The sequence below is a fragment of the Capsicum annuum genome, chromosome 1 (genome assembly GCF_002878395.1).
Source record: "Capsicum annuum cultivar UCD-10X-F1 chromosome 1, UCD10Xv1.1, whole genome shotgun sequence".
Lineage (NCBI taxonomy): Eukaryota > Viridiplantae > Streptophyta > Magnoliopsida > Solanales > Solanaceae > Capsicum > Capsicum annuum.
This window is the reverse complement of record NC_061111.1, coordinates 87,741,977-87,764,094: the sequence shown is the minus strand read 5'-3', so window position 1 is coordinate 87,764,094 and position 22,118 is coordinate 87,741,977.

The following is a 22,118-nucleotide window of genomic DNA, read 5'->3' as shown; positions in this document are numbered from 1 at the left end:
AAAGAGACTTTAATATTGATCTTCTTCCAGATACTCAGCCTATATCTATTCCTCTATACAGAATGGCACTAGTAGAACTTAGCGAATTAAAAGAGCAGTTGAAGGATCTCTTAGATAAGGGGTTCATCAAACCCAGTGTTTCCCCATGGGGTGCAATAATCTTATTTGTGCGCAAGAAAGATGGATCTCTCAGGATGTGTATTAATTCCCGTCAACTCAATAAAGTCACAATCAAGAACAAGTATCCTCTTACCAGAATCGATGACTTGTTTGACCAACTTCAGGGTACCAGCTATTTCTCTAAGATAGACCTTAGACCATTCTACCATCATCTTAGAGTCAGAGAATGTGACATTCCAAAAATAACCTTTCATACCTGGTATGGTCACTTTGAATTCCTAGTCATATCCTTTGGTCTGACCAATGCCCCAGCAGATTTCATCGACCTGATGAACCGTGTGTTCAAGCAGTGCTTGGACATGTTCATCATAGTCTTCATAGATGATATTTTGGTCTATTCTCGCAGTGAGCGTGATCATGTAGACCATCTCATAATTGTACCTCAGACTCTCTGAAATCATCAGTTGTTTGCCAAATTCAATCAGTGTAAATTTTGGCTAAGGTCAGTAGAATTCCTTGGTCATATCATTTCAGGTGATGGGATTAGAGTAGATCCTCAAAAGACCAAAGTAGTAAGAAATTGGCCTAGACCTGTCTATCCATCATACATCAGGAGTTTCTTCTATTTTGCTGGCTATTACAGACGGTTTGTTGAAGGATTTTCTTCTATTGCATCCCTTATGTACAGATTGACTCAGAAGAAAGTCAAGTCTCAGTGGTCAGACCCTTGCGAGAAGAGTTTTCAAGAGTTGAAGACTCGACTCACCTTAGCTCTAATCCTAGCTCTTCCAGATGGTTCAAATGGGTTCGTAGTATATTGTGATACATTCAAAGTAGGTTTGGGTTGTTCCCTCATGGATCATGGTAATATCATAGCCTATGCCTCCAAACAGCTTAAACGTTATGAGAAGAATGATCGTACTCATGATTTTGAGTTAGCAGCTATAGTATTTGCCTTGAAGATTTGGAGGCATTATCTATACAGTGTTCATGTAGATATGTTCACAAATCATAAGAACCTTCACTATATCTTTTCTCAGAAAGATCTAAATCTTTATCAGAAAAGGTGGCTAGAGCTCTTAAAAAATTATGACATAAGTGTCCTTTATCATCCGGGCAAGGCCAATATAGTGGTCGACGCTCTTAGTAGACTGTCTATGGATAGTGTTTCCCATGTTGAGGACAGTAAGAAAAATCTAGCCCAGGAAGTCCATTATATTACCATACTAGGTGTTCGCTTGGTCGATACAGAAGAAGGCGATATATGAGTTCAAGGTAGCTTAGAATCATCTCTAGTTTCTAAGGTAAAAGAAAAGCAAGATAGAGATCCCAGTTTTGTTAAGTTGAAAGAGTCAATCAAGGATTAGAAGGTAGAGGTTTTCTCCCAAGGGAGAGATGGTGTCTTTTGTTGTCAGGGTCATCTATGTGTTCAAGCTGTAGATGACTTGAGGCAGCGAGTTCTTGTAGAAATGTATGGTGCGTGCTACTCTATTCATCCAAGGGACACAAAGATATATCACGACTTATAGGAGATCTATTGGTAGAGTGGATGAAGAGATTTGTTGTAGAGTTTATGGCTAAGTGCTCTACATGTCAGCAAGTTAAGATAGAGCATCAAAAGCCTAGTGGTCCTATGCAGGAGTTCAGTGTTCCTACATAAAAGTGGGAAGGAGCGAACATGGACTTCATGATGGGTTTGCCTCAAACTCGTCATCAGCAGGATTTAGTTTGGGTCATTATAGACAAGATAACAAAATTAGCTCATTTTCTTTCAGTCCATACTTCTTATTCAGCCGAGGATTATGCCAAACTCTACATTAGAGAGTTGGTCAGATTGCATGGTGTTTCGTTATCCATTATCTCAAATAGAGGTACCCAATTCACCTCTCATTTCTGGAAAGCGTTCCAAAAGGATTTTGGTACCCAAGTTCATCTCAGTACGATCTTTCATCCTCAGACAAATGGTCAAGCAAAAAGGACCATTCAGACTCTAAAAGATATGCTAAGGGAGTGTGAAATTGATTTCAAGGGTAGTTGGGATGACCACTAGCCTTTGATTGAGTTTACATACAACAATACCTATCATTCCAGTATTCAGATAGCTCCATTCAAAGCTCTCTATAGTATGAGGTACAAATCTCTAATCGATTGGTTCAAAGTTAGTGAGGCCTCAGTTATAGGGCCTGACTTAGTATTTGATGCCTTAAAAAAAGTCTAGTTGATCAGAGAAAGACTTCGGGCTACTCAGAGCCAGCAGAAGTCTTATGTAGACATGCGCAGAAAGGATCTCAAGTTTGAGAGTGGTGACTATGTCTACCTTAAGATCTTTCCCATGAAGGGAGTGAAGAGGTTCGGAAAGAAGGGAAATCTTAGTCTCTGATATGTCAGTCGCTTTAAAATTCTCAGTCGCTTTGGCAAAGTAGCTTATGAGCTTGAGTTTTCTTCAGATCTAGCTTCAGTTCATCCAGTCTTCTATGTCTCTTTGCTCAAGAAGTTCATACGTGACCCAACATTTGTAGTCCCTATTCAGAGCATTGATGTTTAGAATAGTCTCTCTTTTGAGGAGATTCCAGTCAAAATCCTAGACTATCAGACACGTTGACTGAGGAACAAAGAATTACATTTAGTTAAAGTTCTTTGATGAAATCAGTCCATTGATGGAGATACTTTGGAAGCAGAAACTGACATGTGTACCTAGTATCCTTACCTCTTTTCCTCCAACTTTGATCAAGCTCAAGGTAACAGTTCTCCTTAAGATTACTCCGTTTTATGTTCGGTGCTTATCACAAACTTAGTATCAAGTACCATTGTATATTCAGTTATGCATTCATATATCAATTTAGTTATATAATTATGTATCATACATGAATTCTCATTGTGAGAAACTTAGTTCCTCATAACACTCAGTCATGCATTCAGGAATTAGTTTTACATGCATAGATATGCACGTCCAGTATGATATGATCAGTTATCGATTATGTCAGCCATGAGGTCATGTTCCAGTTATCCACGTTCAGTATATGTGTCAGTTTATGTTCTTCGCCTCACTCTCAGTTACATTTGAGGATGAATGTTCTAAGGGGGAGAAATTGTAATACCCCGTACTCTTTCCTAGCTTGAAATCATCTAAAAAATATTAGAAGATTTCTTTGAAAAATAAATCCACTTTTGTACATATGGTATTTTAAGATTTTCACTTTTTTCACATGAAAAATTCAACAAGCTTTCCATCGATATAAGATTCGCTTAAATTCGATAATCGGGTAAGAAGTTATGACTATTTCAAGTTTCAGTCGTAAAACAGCACTATATTGGTCAGTGGCGCACCGCGCCACAAGCTAAAATGGTAATTTTCCTTTTCCAGTGTCTCGGCATAATTTCCTTGCATTGTGCTAAACTTCTAGGTCACAAATAAAGTGGAAACGTGATGGCTCCGCGTCACGCCATCCCTCAATTTCCCAGTTGGCCAATTCCAGTGACACGGCGAGGTAGCACCGCGTCGCGCCAGGGGTCCAATTCAAAAAATTTTCACTAAAATTAAAGACATATCTAGGGCTAAATAGATCAATTTCCCACCCCTACTTAAGCCCTTTAACACAAATTTCATCGATTGCGAACCTAAAATATACTCTCTTCTCTCAAAAACCTCTCAAGAACAACCTAGTACTTTTCATAGAAGATTAAAAATCAAGAATTTCCTCCGTCAATCTTTATGTATTTATGAACCAAGGTATGCACAATGTTAATTCATGAATTACTTCCATCCATGAAGCTCAAGAACCTTGTCTTATCTTTAAATCATGGTATTTATGTTGTGGGTTATTTGTAATCATATTGTTGACGTTGATTGATTTCAAAGTTGGAATCTTTGTGTGTTTTTTGTGATATTATATTAAAATGCAAGATAAAATCCATAAATTTAGTTGCTTATGATGTTTAATTTGATGATTTCACCTATGCCCTAAATTGTGCATGCAAGGTGTTTGATAAAATGCTTGGACGAGTAGAAATCATGCCTTATAGCTCAAAACATAAACTAAATATCACATGTTTGTCATCCTCTTATGTTTATATGGTTTCCATGCCATCATTATGAAATGTGTATGTTGTTAAAATGACCATGATATTAGAATATGAGATTATGATATGATTATAAGCATTTCCGTCCATGTTAGATAGTATGATGTCCATGTACTTCATGAAATCCCCAACTTATCATATTATGGATAGTTGATATTGGCCATGTATTCAACAAATTCATGCTTTGTCAGTTTCTTTTCATCGATTCCTGGGGGTACTTGTATCCAACAATTTAGTTGTATGCCTAAAGCCAATATCATGTTTCCAAGATACTCTAAGTCAAGCCATATTCAAGAGAATTCAGTCAGTCTCATGACTCAGTAAAACTCAGTAATCTTAGTAATAATTTGTCAGTCAATGAAACTCAATTAACTCAGTCCAGTTCAGTTCAGTAAACTATGTTCAGTATCTATTCAGATGGGAGTAGAAATTAGCACTGAGTTAACCCAAGGATGGGAACTCACCTGCCAGTAGAGGGTGTGATTCTTAGGAGCAGTCCTTGCATTCCAGAACTACATAACCAGTGTAGGTTATGACATCATACCTGCTAGTTAAGGGTAGATGAGGTGGATTAACCTACTAGTTGAGGGTTCCTAATGTTCTTATTAGAGTAATATACTAGTTGAGGGTCACTCACATGTTGTCCTTACCAGTGGCACAGTATTGATGCCTTTTCAATCAGGGCACAGATTGGAGCCCAATTTAGCTTTAATGCATTATTTGGGGCATGTCGGTTAGATAACTACTTCCTGCAGTTTCATGTTACAGAACTAGGACTGTCAGATACAACCAATCAATCTCAGTAATATAACTCGGATAATTTTATAGAATTCAGGACTGTCAAATATAATCAACTCAGATACAGTGCAAAATTCAGCTAGTTTCATCAGATTCAGGACTGTCAGATACAGTCATTCATGTTATCAGTTATATTAGTTATCAGAGCTCATTCATTAGTCATGTTAGTTATCAGTAAACTCACGTTATCACAATTTCAGTTATAGTTACTATGTATGTATGCATGTATTCTAATAATCATATTAATCAGTTGGTCAGTATTGTTCATACATATGAACCCCATGCATTCAGCCTACCTCATATGCATACCAGTATATTCAGAGTACTAACCTATTTGTGCTATGGTGTCTTATACCATAGGTTTAGAGATGTAAACTCCAGAGCATCGGCAAATTCCAATCTCAGTAGTCAGAGTTAGAAGTAAGTCCTCATCTTTTGAGAACATGATCATTATTTTAATATCTCTTTAATTAATTTATTAGTTGGAGTTAGTTAGGGACATGTGCCATCGACTCCTTATTCAGACAATCATATTTAGAGGTTTTTCAAACTATAGTATGTTCAGATAGCTTATTTCAGCTTTGTTTTGGGTATGGCATACCCCATCTAGCTATTACAATTTATTAGATCTTATGTTATAATTTTAAACCTTATGGCCTTCCAGTTTATGTTTCCATATTATATGGTATATTATGCAGTATACATGTATAGATATCAGTCATAGGTTAGCTTGTAATCCTTTAGGCTCATAAGCATAGTGTAGCATTTTGGGTACCAAATTCGGGGTGTTACAACTTGTTTTGATTATCTCTGGTCATGGTGCACAGTTTACTTAACACTTCTGGCAATCTTTTAAGAAAAGGTTGGGAACTAAGCTTAGTCTGAGTACTATTTTTCATCCACAGTCAAATGGGAAAGTGGAGATTACTATTCTAAAATTGAAACATATGCTTTGGCTCTGTGTGATTGAACATGGTAGAAATTGGGTTGAGTATCTACCTATGGTGGAGTTTTCTTACAATAATAGCTATCATTCTAGTATAGGTATGGCTTCTTTTGAGCCGTTATATGGTAGGAAGTGTCGATCTCTTATTGGGTGTTTTGATCTTGGTGAGGCAGATATGTTTGGTCCTGATTTGGTCTATCAGGCGATGGATAAGGTGAAGGTGATTCGAGATAGGCTTAAAGCTTCCCAAAGTTCCCAAAAGTTCTATGCGGATGTTAGGTATAAATATTTGGAGTTTGAGATTAGGGATAGGGTGTTCCTTAAGGTGTCTACCACGAAGAGAGTGGTACAGTATGGAAAAAAGAGGAAACTCAGTCCTTGGTTCATTGGTCCTTATGTGATTTTGCAAAGAACTGGCAATATTACTTATGAGTTGGAGTTGCTATCTAGCTTAAGTTTGGTTCATCAGATCTTTCATGTTTCTATATTAAGGAAGTGTCTTGGTGATCCTTCTTCGGTTGTTTCATTGGAAGGATTGGGTATTTTGGATTCTCTGTCTTATGAAAAGGTCCCGATTGAGATATTAGATAGGCAAATTCTTCAGTTGTGGACCAATGATGTGGCTTCCGTTAAGGTTCTATGACGGAACCATAAGGTTGATAAAGCTACTTGGGAAGTGGTAAAGGACATGAAGTCAAAGTAACTGCATTTGTTTTCTGCTCTAGGGATTCATGAGGAAGGTATGTGTCTTCAACAAATCTTTAATTTCTGAGTGTGTTAAAGGAAAGATTAATATTTTTTCCTCTTTGTTTTCAAACTTTGTTAAAGGGATGTTTGATAATTCAAATGACTCTGTGTGTTGTTACCCCTACCTTGTATGTCATTCAGGGATGAATGTTCCTAATGGGGGAGACTGAAATATCCTGGGTTTTGACCCTTAGAAAATTTCCTAGAAATCCGTTCTTCGAACCCAATATGACTCATGGGTAAGAACCGTATGCTGGGGTACGAGTGGTATGGTCCTATAGTATACTGACCAGTGTTAGTTGGTGGGATGTTTTTTATTAATGGAATGGTCATTACTTAGGGTACGAGTTGTAGGTCTTGGTACAAGTCGTACCATGGACTCGTATAGTGGACAGTGTTTCATCCTTTTAGTATTTCATTCTACTAGGGATACGGATTATGGGTACGGATTGTATGCTATGGTTAGACTTGGTTGGATGATTCATATACTGGACAATGTTTGATCCAAGGGTTGAGGCTCAGATACGAGTAGTGGATACTAACCGTATAGGAGGATATGACTCGTATGGGTTACTTGTACCCCTGCGATGATTTTTAAGGAATTTAAGTTAGGGTATTTTGAATATTTCCCTACTTACCCTAATTAGGACCCACAACTTCTAATATGCACAGAAGGTTATTTACCCTATTATTCTATTTATCAACACTGAGAAACTATTCCAAAACATCTTATAAATCTCTTAAGAGCTTTAGCGGAAAAAAGGCTAGGGTTTTATCTTACGGATTGCTTTGAGGCTTGTCTTGGTGATTTCTTTCCATAAATTATTCGGTATAAAGCATGATTCTCTTTCTCATTTCAATTTCAACTAAAGGCATGGTTTATATGATTGATTTCATGGTTTCACTATTTCAATATTATGGTTTTCAACTATTATTTGGGGGTTTTGATATTGATTTCTTGGTTATGGGATCCTATGGTTTTAATTATTCTTTTATATACATTAATGGTGATTTTGGACAATTGGATTGCATGGTAATAGTTTAATGGTCAAGGAATTAGTTTTGGTTATATTATTCTCCCAAGGTGTTTGATAAAATGCTTATAAAGATATGTTCATTGCATTGACTTCTTTTAATGGAACTCTTGCATGTTTTAAACTGAACAAAGGATTTATACATATTTTAAATGGTTTGGAAAGGCTAAAGCTAAATGGTTATGCTTTTGGAAAACATGGAAGACTCCCAAGTGGATTTAATATGGTAATTGGAAGGGAACCTAAGGTCCCCTTAACCTAAATGGTTTGGCTATGGATATCGCTTGCAAGTAATGGGGTAGTATGATGATACCACTAATATTGGCATTGGTTAATCAATGGAAAATGGATTGTTTGGACATGGTTTTAATTGGGCCTTAATGGCCGGGTATGTAGCTAATCTGTGGAAGGTGGCGGTCCCGGGGACCACAACCGAAAACTCATATTTACCAATATAAGAGTTCTTGATGACTATATACGTGTGTCATATTTTATATTGGGTGTTGTACTAGCCATCCTATGAGATATTCCCTGGTCCTACAGCTACACGCACTGGGGTCCGTTCAGCAGGGGGAGCTGAATGCATATGTCTGTGGGTGGCTAGGACGGCAAAGCTACATAGCCAAGGTAAAGGTTTTAAGTGCATGCTAAACCCGATCCCTTTTCTCGGCACTTATATATTTATGGTTTTATGCATTATGGATGGTTTTACTTGGTTTTATGACTGGCATTTTTATCCGTATCCTAAGATTCATGCTAGTAGTCATTCGCTAGCACCATCTACTGGCGGGTGTATACCCATGTTATGTAGGAACCGGCCACAATAGATTCCTCAAGAGCCTTGTTGACTTAGGCTTACATCATTAGTATAGGTTAGATAGCTTATATAGAATATTTTAGGTCATATAGGATTGAGACATACATCCTGGGTATGATTGCTATTCCATTGAAAGTTGTTATGGACCCGGTACATGATAATATGTATCACATAAGAGAGACTTTGAAGTATTTTGGGAAAAAGCTAGATAAGTTGATTACACCTCAACATTCTGCTTCACTGGAGGGTTATTAGTAGCATGTAGGGTAAGTTGATTCCTTTTGAAGGCATGTTGAAGATCTCTAATTTCTCGACTGACTTTCTTATGGGCACCATCACCTGAGACATTAGCCCCAGAGCATGTACCTATTAGTGGGACTATTTTAGTGTTTGAAGAGAAGAGGGTGGAGGATTTAGAACATGCTTCAGATGATACAGTAGAAAGTGTTGAAATAGATTACCTCTTTGAGAACGATGGCCAGATTAGTAACTAGGTTGACCCTTAGGTAGTAGAGCAGGCTTATAGGTAGGATAATGAAGATGTTATAGTTGCTCCTACTATGGAAAGGTCAGTTCACTAGACTTCACAAATTGGGACCTCTCGCCCATCTGCTTTTATGGATAACTTAATTATACCATATCTACCCGTTCTGATAGATAGAGCTAAGACTGGCACTGATGCCCAGATAACGGCTACTTCAGTGAGCCAGCAACTACCTCAGTCTTAGCTACATTCAAGAGGATCCTCACTCTCTTCATCTTTACTTTATATAGTCCTATTTCATTAAGGACAATGCATATATTTTAGTTAGGGTTAAGGAAGTTATTTATTTGGAGTTGTAATATTGGTTCCTGGTTCTCATTTTTTGTTACTTGGATACTATGCTATGTTTCTTATCTTGGATAATCATATTATTTGGATTCTCATTTTATTTTTATTCGAACTGTAATAATTAGATATTATTTCTTTAGACTCTATTTTATGTATTGGTATTTTAGATTTGATTCAAGGTGTATTGTTGTAACACCCCATATTTTTAGGATAGAATTTGAATCTTTATTCCAACTTGTAAAAACTCTGATCCCATGATTTGTATATGAATATATGTGTCATGATCACTAGCCTAGTGTAAAGAGTGTTTAAGGTGAAAACAATTCATATGAAACACTTAGAGCAAAGTTGATTTAAGATCTTTTGATTTGACCAAATTTTGGTATTCGATCCTACAAGGGTCACCTTTGAATGTGTATAACTTATGGAATATATGCAATTTTGGATCTCAAAACCCACTAAATTATCGATAAATGTGTCCTCCTTCCAACTCAGCCGATTTCTCCTTAACCAATACCCAAGCAAAATATTATGAGCATTTTTGTGAGAACTAGTGAGGGTTCTTTCAGCATAGCATGGACCTTGTGCTCCACAATTTTCAGCATGGCATGGACCTTGCTCAGAAATGCTAAAGCCTACATTTCTCTTCAGTTTTTTTTAGGGTAAACAAGTTATGTAAGTCCTAAATTATCCTATAACTGATATAAATGTGATTTTATCATTCCATAATCCTAAATAATCAAATACATGATCCCTTTTCCTTCCAAGTTCTCAAAAACACCAAGCAAGGATTTCTTCGAATAATTCACCTCCCAAGACTCCAAATCCAAGTTTTCTTTCAAGAAATCATGAAAATGAGGTATATGGGTATTCAATGAAGATCTCCTTTCATTCTTATGCCTAAAATTACAATTTTTATTCATGAATTCCATTAACTAGAGTTCATGAAAATCATAAATACCATGATTACTCCCAGTAATTCTTGAATTCAACCATGAATAAGTGTTACCTCATAATTTCAAGTATTCTTTCATACCCTAATCATGATAACTTATTTTATTGATGAAATTGTTCGATTTTTTAGTCTAAGTGATGAAATTTCCTATCATGTCATTACTTTAAAATTATCATATTTAACTGTATTTTCAGTACTAGCGGGGCTATGAAGACCCGATACTTAGATAGTCATGCATGTTTTAGATTTTCAAGTTACAAGTCATTCGGACCATGTTTGTATTATTATATTCAGATCATCATATTCATGTTGAGCATTTATCAGTAATTGAACATTTGGGCTTTATTGATGAAATTTCCTATTATGATCAGTTTACATAGTTTTAAATACTTTAGATTATACATGCACTATTATTTTCAGCATACCATGACTTGACCATATCAAGTATCAGTGCATGCACCAGTTTATGCTTTTGTGTCATTCAATTGAGAGTAGCACTTAGCATTGAGTGAATGCAGGGATGGCAGCTCTCCCTTCAGTTAGGCATGAGTCATTAGTAGTATTCACAAAGTTCCAAACCTATGGAACCACCATATATTATGAGGGGTACCCCATCAGTAAAGGCATGATACCCTCGTCCTTTGAGACATCAGCTTTGTGGATCCACACCATCAGTGTCAGTACCCGTGGCAGGGTATTGACACCCTTCCAACTGAGGTTACAGGTTGGACCCCGATTAGCTCAAATTAGGGCATGTCAGTTGTAGTTAGCTTCCATAATTTTAGTCCAGTATTCAGTTTTATAAATTATTTTAGAACATGCTTCACTTGGGCTTGCATTCATCTTACATGTTCATGCATTTATGCTTGGTATTCATACATAATCTTCAGTATGATTTTCCCAACTATTCAGCTTTACCTTAAAATTTACAGATCGTACTTATGTTTCTAATGCTTTCAAACTTATAGAAATATTTTCAGCTCATGATATAGAAATTTTTATAAGTCTTATAGCTCTTACATACAACCTTGATTTAAACGCACATTTTAGCAAATAGTTTATGCCCTCAGTTTTAAAGCATACATTAAGTATTTCCATGATTTAGTGCATGTCTGACATACTCAGTACATTCTAAAGTACTGACCATATATGTGTTTGTGGCCACACTCCTTCATAATATAGGTACCATATATAGCCCATAGATGAGGGTCAGACAGTTCACAGTATGTAATGCCCCGAAAGTACCCCCTAGATGTCACACAATGCTCAAGACTATGAATAGTCCTAAGCTAACCCATAATGCTTACTTAAGTTAAAACTCATATGAAAAGTGAACTAACATAAATAGGAATTGAAGGTAAGCGATATCATATCTTTAAGAAGACTTTTTAACTTAGAAGTCTTAAACCAATACTTTGAACTTAAAACATAAATAGTCTGACAAGCCTCTAATTCTGACTAGAGAGCCACTGTGACAGACCCCAGCTGACCCGAACATAAATTAAAGTCAAATAAGTAAATAATTTCATCTACGAACAAAAGTCTAATAAACTGGGTCCTCGAACTATAAGGACTCACTAAATGTCTGAATGTTGGTGGTGATGCCCGTAGTCAATCGTGCTGCTAGAAAAAAGAACTAGAACCTATATTATAAGACAATGAAGCATATAGACATATATATGGGTCAATACCTCTGGAATGTACTGATTATGTAGGGGTGAATGAATAAGTAAAATAATAACTAAATATTCATATAAACTTTTAAATGATTCATGCTAAGTGTAAATGACTCACCTTGAGCTTGAATAAAATAAAGACTGCAAAATCATGAACATACATAATAAAGCATAATAATAAACTTTGTGAGTCATAACACTTCAATTCTAAAAGCTTTACATTTTATTCTTTCTTTGGGAGATTCATTTAACCAACATAAATGATGTGAGTTATGATAGAGTCCAATGTCTTACCCACATTGGGGAAAACTGTTCTACCCTTGCCATCAAAATGGAACCTTAACCTTAAGTGATCATTGAACTTCATCCATATTAGGAAAAATCTTAACCTACGGTGGCTCATAGTTTCTAGGAATTTAGGATATGCTTATTCACATTCTCTTCTCGGTGCTAAATACTACTCCCAGAATACTTATATGCTCATACTTTAAGAAATCACCCTTAAAATAGCATAAGGGTTCATAGACTGAAAACTGGTTATTCTTCTCTTTCTTTAAATCATAATCTAGATGAACAATTGTGGATTTCATATCTTATCTTAGGATCAAAAGATCAATCTTTTCTTTAAATCATGTCATAAGACTTATCAATGGATCTTAAAAGCATAATCTTCTTGCAAACTTAATACTTGTACTTAGAACTTAGAACTTATGCTTTAAATTCATAGAAACTCATAACATAACGTCATTCTTATTAATCACCTTGAAATATTTCAAAAATCCCAGTCAAGATAATGAAATTAAAATCACAATATGAATCTTATAAATAAAAATGTGAATATATGCAATTATTGATGCACTTAAAGCTTTCCATCTCATGGTAGAATCAAAATTTAAGAATAAGGCTATTTGGGTATGAACTCTAATTTAAAATAAATAAATTCAATCTTAAAACCATGTGCCTTGGGCACAAGGATGCAAGATAACCTTGTGCATACACATACATGAATTTCTTGACTAGTGAATAGAATTTGAATCTTGAGACTTAAGGGATGAGTTTGTGTGAGATGAACCCTAATTTTGATGTTCTTGAAGATGGGAGGAGAAAATGTCATTATTTAATTGAGGAATAGAAAAAAATCTTTATGGATTACAGGTCGTGGATGGGAAGTTATAAGAGAGGAAAAGACCAAAATGTCCTTAGTTGAACTTTACAGAAATTGGTCACTAGTCTTCATGACTCAACCATATGACTCGTATAGAAGGGTACGACTAGTCTTCATGACTCATAGGCTAGGAAGTGACAAAGGTAGAACACTGATCATCATACAAGTTACACGTGTGACTCATTACTTGTGTATGTGATTTGTCAATAGCCAATCGTATCTTGGACAGGATCTTAGAGAGCCTACACTGATGAACCTACGACTTGTACCTTACTTGATGACATTTAGGGTTCAAGTCGTACCTACAATAGAAAGTTCACCATACCCGACTGTCTTGCATATGACTACAGTATACCACTCGTATCTTGTATGTATGACTCAAGATAGAAGTTGTATGATGTACAAAAACTTCTAAAAATGGGGTATTACACAACATTTAGCCAGTAGATGATAAGTTCTCTTATTTTGAGGACTCAAGTCAGTTGCAGTTTTGATATTTTATTTTTATTATTCTTATGTATTAATTTGGGATAGTTGGAGGCATGTCTCAACTACCTATAGCCAGTATAGTAGAGGTTTTATAGATGGTCAGTCAGAGTCAATTTTTGTAATTTAAGCTTCTCTCTCTCTCTCCAATTGCAGTGCAAACTTTTATTGATTATGTAATGAAACAGCTTATCTCATATTGATTATGCTTTCGCTTAGTTATTTATCCTTTATATATATATATATATATATATATATACATATATATATCAAGTATCATGTCAGTACATGAGTTAGCTTGGGATCGCTTGTGGTTCTAAGTATTATGTTATGACCAGGGTGCAGTCTCGGGTCGTGACAATTGTGTGATTTTTATTTATTTGTTATCTCATTTTGATTTTTATTTCGATTTTGGATTAGTAGTTTTAGTTTCTTTGTAAATAAAAATTCATTTTAGTATGCACTCTCTAGAGGGAAGTGTACTAGCAATAGAATGCTTTAACTCAAATGGTACACTTAGGTAGATTTTTTGCATGCACAATTTTTTAATTTATTTCTCATTTTGGTGTGTATTTCAACTTTTTCAAAAGTATGCCCTTCTTTAAAAATTTCAATTGATCTAGTTAAGCTGGTTAGATTATCTTTTTTTGTGAAAGTTATCATCTCATTTTGGCTACTTAAATACCTTTCTTAATATGCTCTATGAACTTGGCATGACAATTGATGAAGAGTACTTTTAGTATGCGATTGAGTACCATGTGAGTAAAAGGTTTTGATTCAATTTGTACATCGATGCTACCTAAAACTTGCCTGATTGGTCCATTTTAAAAAATAAAGAGTGTGACATTGGAGATATGGTATTGGGTCGTTCATTGAGAGCAAAAAGCCATTTATGACCAAATTTGAACCATCCCTTGGTGAGTAGAATGACTAATTTTATCCCCCATTGAGCCTTGGAACCCATTTTATTAAAAAACCTTGTTACAAGCCAAAACTTTTTTTTCTCAAATCCTTCTCTTAAACTAAACCTCCTTAAAGTGTCTATGTGAGGTAAAAGACCAACTTAGGCGAAAAGCATAAGTTAGGGGTGAAAGAGACCTCTGTATGTACTTGTATTTTCTAGTTCATAAATGTTGTGACCGTAAATATCCTCTTCCATTTATCATGGCATAATTGGTTGATGTAAGAATATATGTGACTTTGCTCTTATTGTAGATATGTACAGTTATTTAAATTTTAAAAGGATAGAAAGAGAAAAATATTTTGAGGTATTGAAAAATTGGTCTAAAAGTGTTATAAAGAGCAAACATTTGGAAAATAGGTGAATGGGGGTCTCTCTAGATGCTTTGAGAGGTATAGTCACTATAACCTTAAACCATCCCAACTTATGTATTTGCCTAAGATACATGTCGAACTAAAAACTAGGTGATCTTTGATTTAGCATGTTTTAATATGCTTAAATGGAGCTTATAGTTAAGCCCATGGTGTGGTACTTGTGTACTTGATCTTCTTTTGGAAAGTGTGTTTTGCATAGTCCCTAGAATTATAAATAATCATGTTTGAGGGAAAGAACTTCTTTGTATGAACGTGCTTAATTTCAAGCTTTAGTATTCTTCAATCTCAGCTGAAGTGTATAAGGACATGCTTGGCTTGTTAACAACAAGCCAATGTTTGATGGTGGTTGTGGAAAAAATGGGATCTTGATAGGTGAAACATAGGCCTTGATTTTCAGAATCATGAGGCCAAAAGCATGTTTACAAAAGAAGTGTGTGTCTAAGCACCCAAGTTGTACCATTTATAGACATCGGCAACTTTGTTTTGAGTGCATTGATTTACTCAAGGACGAACAAATATTTATGTTGGGGGTGTTAATAAGTCGGCATATTTTGACTTTTTACCCTGAAAATAGGGAGAAATTATGTCCTTAATGCTCAAATGAAGTATTTTTAATGTTAATTTATTTTTATTTCAGAGAAAAGTCTTGGAAGTGAGCACAAAAGCAAAAAGGAGTGAAAGGAGGTACAAAGATGAATGATTGAAGCAAAAATCACAAAGAGGCATAAAAGGGACACTTTCTCGCATCGCCAAAGTGATCTGTGCATCACTAAATTGACACCTCCATCACGAAATCTGACAGGAAAAGGTCCAAAAAAGAGAAGCAGAACAGCTATGCATCGATGCATCGGTGATGTGATCGGTGTACCAAGACTTGCATCTCCAAAAGAAATAGAATTTTACCCTTGAAGAGCAATATGTTGACAAATTGATGAACTGTATGCAATTCGGTGCATCGTCGACCAATTTGGCGATTTGCTCCTCTCAGCTGACTTGTCATATGGTGGAAATTCTGTAATTAGGTTGGTCAATTATTCTGATGCTATCTATCTTTCTTTTGGCCATTGGAACCGTATCTTTGTCAGCTTTGATAATTCTTTAAGCTTGTAGTCAAACCGTCATCTTGGGTTTTAGTACTTCTAGCTTAGAATTTGGATTTTTCTTAGAAATCTTTAAATTCTTTGGCAAAAATGGATGAAGAATTTGGTATAATTTCTTTCTCTTTCACTATGAGTAGATAATTTCTCATAGTTGGTTTTATCCATGATTAAGTATTGATTACGTGTTGGTAAAGATTATTTACCTTTGAATTCGATTGTATGTTACAATTTTAGTTGTATCTCTATGTTATAACTTATACATTGAGGTTGCAAACTTAGTCTATGCTTGGATCTCTTGTGTTGCTTTTATAGGGGTATAAGAGTGATGAGATTTAATTAGCAATACTTTTCTACTCATTTAAGTAGTAATGCAACGGATTGGTTACAAATTTAAAGGTTTATAGGTGTTTGGTAATATAAACATTTGGGTGTTTGAGAGAAGCCTACATGAAATTTGGTTGTGGATTGAGAAATCACTTCCAATAATTAAAATCATGCCTACCCATAACTAATAATCTTCTCTTAGGTGTATTTTCACTTACTCATGCATTCAATTAGTTTCAAGAAAGCATAACCCCAAGAGCTTTAACATACTTGATTACAACCTTATTGCATTTAGCTTTGACAAATCAATTGTTGACACTTTTAACTAGGTATAAGAAAATATTCAAACTCAAACCCTCCCCTTCCCCCACCTCCAATTTTACTTTTATGTTTAATTCTAACATTGTGTTCAAACCTAAAGTATCTTGTGACACTTGAGAGTGAAGCTTACACTTTTATTCCTTGTGAATAAGACCCTGATTCTTGTTAGAAAAGAAAATATATTGACAATGATCCCTATAATTCAATAGTATACTATGAGTGTTATCACTCCTAAGAAAAAATAAAAGATACTCAGTTCAAAGAGCACCCTCTCAAAAAAGAACCAAAAAATACCAAGGGATGAGGGAAGTATGCTTTCCTAAGTAACTAAAAGCTAAAAACTAACAAAAAATATTCTAATATAAAGAACAAAAGGAAAATACTTTTGTGTTGTTGAACTTTTTCAATTTTTTAATTTTCTTTTTTTCTTCATCTACAGAAACACACTAAAAATAAATTAAAAATAAATAAAAATTATATAGCATACTTCATCCTAAACCATATCGAAACATATCTCACGCCACAATTAAAATCATATTTTGTTCCCAAAGCAATAATCAAAACAAAACAAGATTTAAAGATACTCCCTGAGGCCCTCTAAGGCCTAGCTAGAAGTATGTTAATTTTCACTTTTTCCATAAAGGGGTCCGGAGGATCCTGCACTTAACATTTGTCAACTCCTTAGCTCAGATTGTAGGTACTCATACTTCTCCTAAATTTGACAAAATAAAAATAACAAAAAGTGATACTAAAAAAAAATTTCACTACATGTTGAGTTGCCTCACAATAAGTGCCTAATTTAACATCGTAGCACGAGCCATCAACTTTTTTCTCCACCTTGCAAAAATGAATTTCACCCCAACTGCACATTTATATTTTTGTTTCGCTCGTAGGGTGCTGGTGAAAAAAATAAAGAAACCAAGTAATAAATGGTGTATGTAAAACCACTTGTCTTTGAAGTGGGGCATGTTCTATTATTTCTTTTTTGGTGTCAGTTTAAGAATGTAGAATTCTTGGTCCTCATATATACACTCCTCCACTAGTTCAGATGGTTCCAAATACATATCATCATATAGACATAATATAGAAAAGTACTTTAAATAAGACCCAACACATTCCACTTTCAAACTTACATCATTCATAACATGCTCACTTTTACACACCTTCTCAATGTCAGACTCAAGCAAAAGATAGTAATTGACTAGTTGAAATTTTTCTTCCCCCTCCACAGACTAGCTAGTAACCATAACTATAGGTGATTGGACATCAGACTTCATAATTATTTTATTCAATTGATCATTTGAATCACGGATATCTAGGTCAAATTGCTCTATTTCACGTATGAGATCATCTCTCTCCTCCTTTAGTTGGATTGTCATGGTTTTGAAATCATCTGAGAGACACTCATAAATTTTTATTTGTTGTGCTTGCTTCCTTAGGAAAACTGCATCTATTTTCTTGCCAACGTTATAAGCAGCAGACTTGTCATAATAGAGGTTCAGGAGAGGAGAACAAAAGTTGGGACAACCTTTACAATGACCATCCAAACTACTACATATATTATATATATTCAGTTCAACATATTGACTAAGTGCAAATCATTCGCTTCCCTAAAAATTTTGATAAATACTCTCGCAGTGTATTCCTCTACAAAAACAACAAGAATCATCATCATTTGGCCACTATCTATCTCAGGCTAACATATCAAGAATAGTGATAGAAAAGTAAAATAAAATAGAAAAATTTGTATGAAAATAAACTATGTGTAACTCAAGCAAATAAATAGAAAAAGCCTAATCCAAATGAAGACTTAACACCAAAGTCCCTTATAACGACGCCAAAAACTTGTTGCATCCAAACCCACAAGCAAGTGCAAGTAATCATATAAGTAATATACGATTTTTAGTTTCAAATATCATATGTATAGGAACTTGTCGATTAACTATTTTACTAAATTAGACTAATGCTACTTATTTATTAAAGCTATAAAGTAATTAATAAATAATTAACTAAGAAAAGAGCAGATTCGTACATAATCAATGGATGGATTGACCTAGGATTATAATTTCTCTAACAATCATGTCTGGTATCATTTTCAGCAACTTATTTGGTTATCTAGTTGTTGATTCACGGAGTTAATTTTATGATTTGATAATGGTCATTCTCTAATTGTCTATTCAAACTAGTCTCACAACTATATCGTTGAGCGGAGATGTGAGAAGCTAATTCAAAAATATTTATTTATCTTACTGTTTTGTAACCAAGTAAGATGATCTAGGTATATTAGCTTTTCAATATATACTTGGCAATTATATTAGTTATTGAGGGTAAGATGGTGGATTTGAATTTCATCGTACCAAAAGAGTAAGACATTGGATTAGAGTTCTGATGCATCATGATTGGGTTCAAGTTCCATCGATCTAAGCCTAAGACGCCTCTATATGGATAAGACGTTGATTTTAAATCTCAATGCACCATTTGATGATATTATGATAGCTAAGGCAAAATAATGGGTGTTTGATTAAAAGTCATGAAAAATATCATATTGAGATGCTAGATGACAATTTTCTCCATTCTTGAAGTGAATGTGGTAGCAATATATGGTATACTTTGAAAGATATATATGCCTCAATATGCTCCTAAAGTAGAAAAATCTTGAAAGAGGTTATAAGCTATCATAATTTGATAGGATTAAGGCACGATTATATTTCGTTCTTGGTGAATAAGAAGCTTATTAATGCAAATGTGCACTTGATTGTGATGGTATCACAACTCACCTTCGAAAGTGGCAGAATAACTGAGAAGAGTTATTTTAAAATCTACTTCTAAAGTAGTAAATCTGAAATGTATTCATGTAATAGTAAATTTTAAATTTACTAAAGAAAAAAAATATACATGTCTTGGTAAAGTTGTGTTCACTACTATAAATGAGTTCATAAGTTGTTATGAACGATTATGACAACTCGAAGATGTGTATATTGAGTATTAGAAATGTATTAATGAATTAAAAAATTCTTCAAGAATTAGTTATGTCGCTTATTCTCATGATAAGTTGGTTGGACCAACTAATATTAGGATTAGATTCCTTAAAATCTGAAAAATATAAAAGGTGAATAAGGGTCCATTCACCTGTCATGTGATCTGTTGAGATGCATCGATATAAGATGATCACTTGTACATTTATTGTCAACCTGTAGTTTGACATTCATAAAATTGTTTACTCAACAAAATTGAGTTAAGAGCATAGCTTTCAGTTTGTGTAATCAAGACTATTCATTTTGATAATATTGGTTTGACGTTGAATGTCTTTGATAAATAGCTGAATCATTGCTAATGAGAATAAAACTTCATGTGTTGATTTGAAATATGATATATACAAAAGTAATTGTATGCATCATATCAATAAATTATGATTAATTTCCCCTCAAAGTTGTTTATGAGTCAGGAATCACACGTTGTCCATCTCACAATTTTGATGTGCGGTATATGATTAATGAATATACCAAGATGCACAAAGATGGATTCTTCAAAAAAGATAGAGGATGTATGTTAGTTTTCCTAACATAATGGGGAGATTATAAGCAGCTATGAAATATGTATAAGTAGTTATGAAATATGTTAGAAATCATTATCAGATCCTCATTCAAAAGATAATTCAAGTCAAATGCTGAAATCATCTCATATTTAAGTTGTAAGTGCTCCTATTTTATATCCCTAAAGGACAAAGTCTATGCATGCATAAAGCGCGGTACACTAATCTGTTTTAAATGAAATAATCCTTGAAAAGGATAAGGAGCAAATGATCTTAATAAAAAGGCAATGTGCTCTTGAAGAGCCTACAGCATAACACTTCATAAAACCTATGAGAAGTTCAGGTACCTGAAAATAATGAAGTGATGAGATCTCAAAATGTTATGTCACATTGTGAACCGATACGAAATGATATTTCATCAATAATATCTTAGATACAATATTGGCGCAATATTGTAAAAGATTACGAGGATCTAAATTCTACATTTATTTAAGCATGATGACGTAGAAATATTTATCAAGTGACATGAAAGGATGCATCTTGATAAGCAAAAAACTTATTTGGATTTTAGTCCAAATTCTTGAAAATGTCACTCAATGTTGAATATTATCACTTGACAATTTATATAAAAACTTTTTAAGGATTCAAAATGTTTGAAGCATATAAAGTTTTTGGGAAACTTGTTTATTATCCTTATAAGGGATAAATTGATGGTCTGAATATTATTAAAATTCTTGGAGAGTTTTCAAAAGTAATAGATTATTTGTCGAAATGAGAAATATCCCAAATTGGATTGGTTATGAAGTACCATATATTAGTGCAAGTGGTGCACTAAGGTATCTTTTAAATACTACAAGGCCTGATATAGCCTTTTTAGTCAATTTGCTAGCAAGGTATATTTTTGCTACTACTAGGAGACATCAAAATGAGATAAAAAATATGGATTTATTTTATGTTAAAGCTTGCAGTCCCGATCTTTTTGGTTATGCTGATACTAGGTACTTATTAACCCGCATAAATCTCGATCCCAATATGGTATGTGTTCATATATGGTGGTACTGTCATATCTTAGAAATATACAAAGCAATCTATCGTAGCCATTTCATCAAACTATGCTGAGATAATAGTTGTTCATGAAGCAAGCCGAGAATGTGTGTGGTTGAGGTTTATGATACATCTCATTTGAAAAAAATGTGGTTTAAAATATGACAAAGTACCAATAATTTTATATGAAGATAATGCAGTATGGATAGCACAACTTAAGGGAGGATGCATAAAATGAGATAGAACGAAGCACATTTTGTCAAAGCTTTTCTCTCTAAAGGAATGGTGATATTAACGTGCAATAGATTCATTAAAATGGCAATGCGGCTGATTTATTCACCAAGTCTCCTCCAACTGCACCTTTCAAGAAGATAGTACACAAGATCGGGATGCAAAGTTCATTGATGTTCTCGTTAGGGGAGCAAATACGCGTTGCACTCTTTTTTCCTATCAAGGTTTTGTCCCACTGAATTTTCCTTGTAAGGTTTTTAATGAAGCAACCTATATGCGTATTATTAGAGATATATACTCTTTTCCTTCACTAGATTTTTTTCACTGAATTTTTTCTAGTAAAGTTTTAACACATTATCTATCTAGACATTCAAGGAAAGTGTTATGAATGTATTTATATTATAGTGAATGTCTATCAAGAATATAGATAATATCTATCAAGATCTAGTTGATATCTATCAGGATTGAGTATCTATCTTTTAGAGAGAAACTAAGAGTAATTTCCTCTATAAATAGAGGGGTTTTATTCATTGTAAATCATCTCAAGAATCCAAGAGAATCCTCAAGAGAAATAA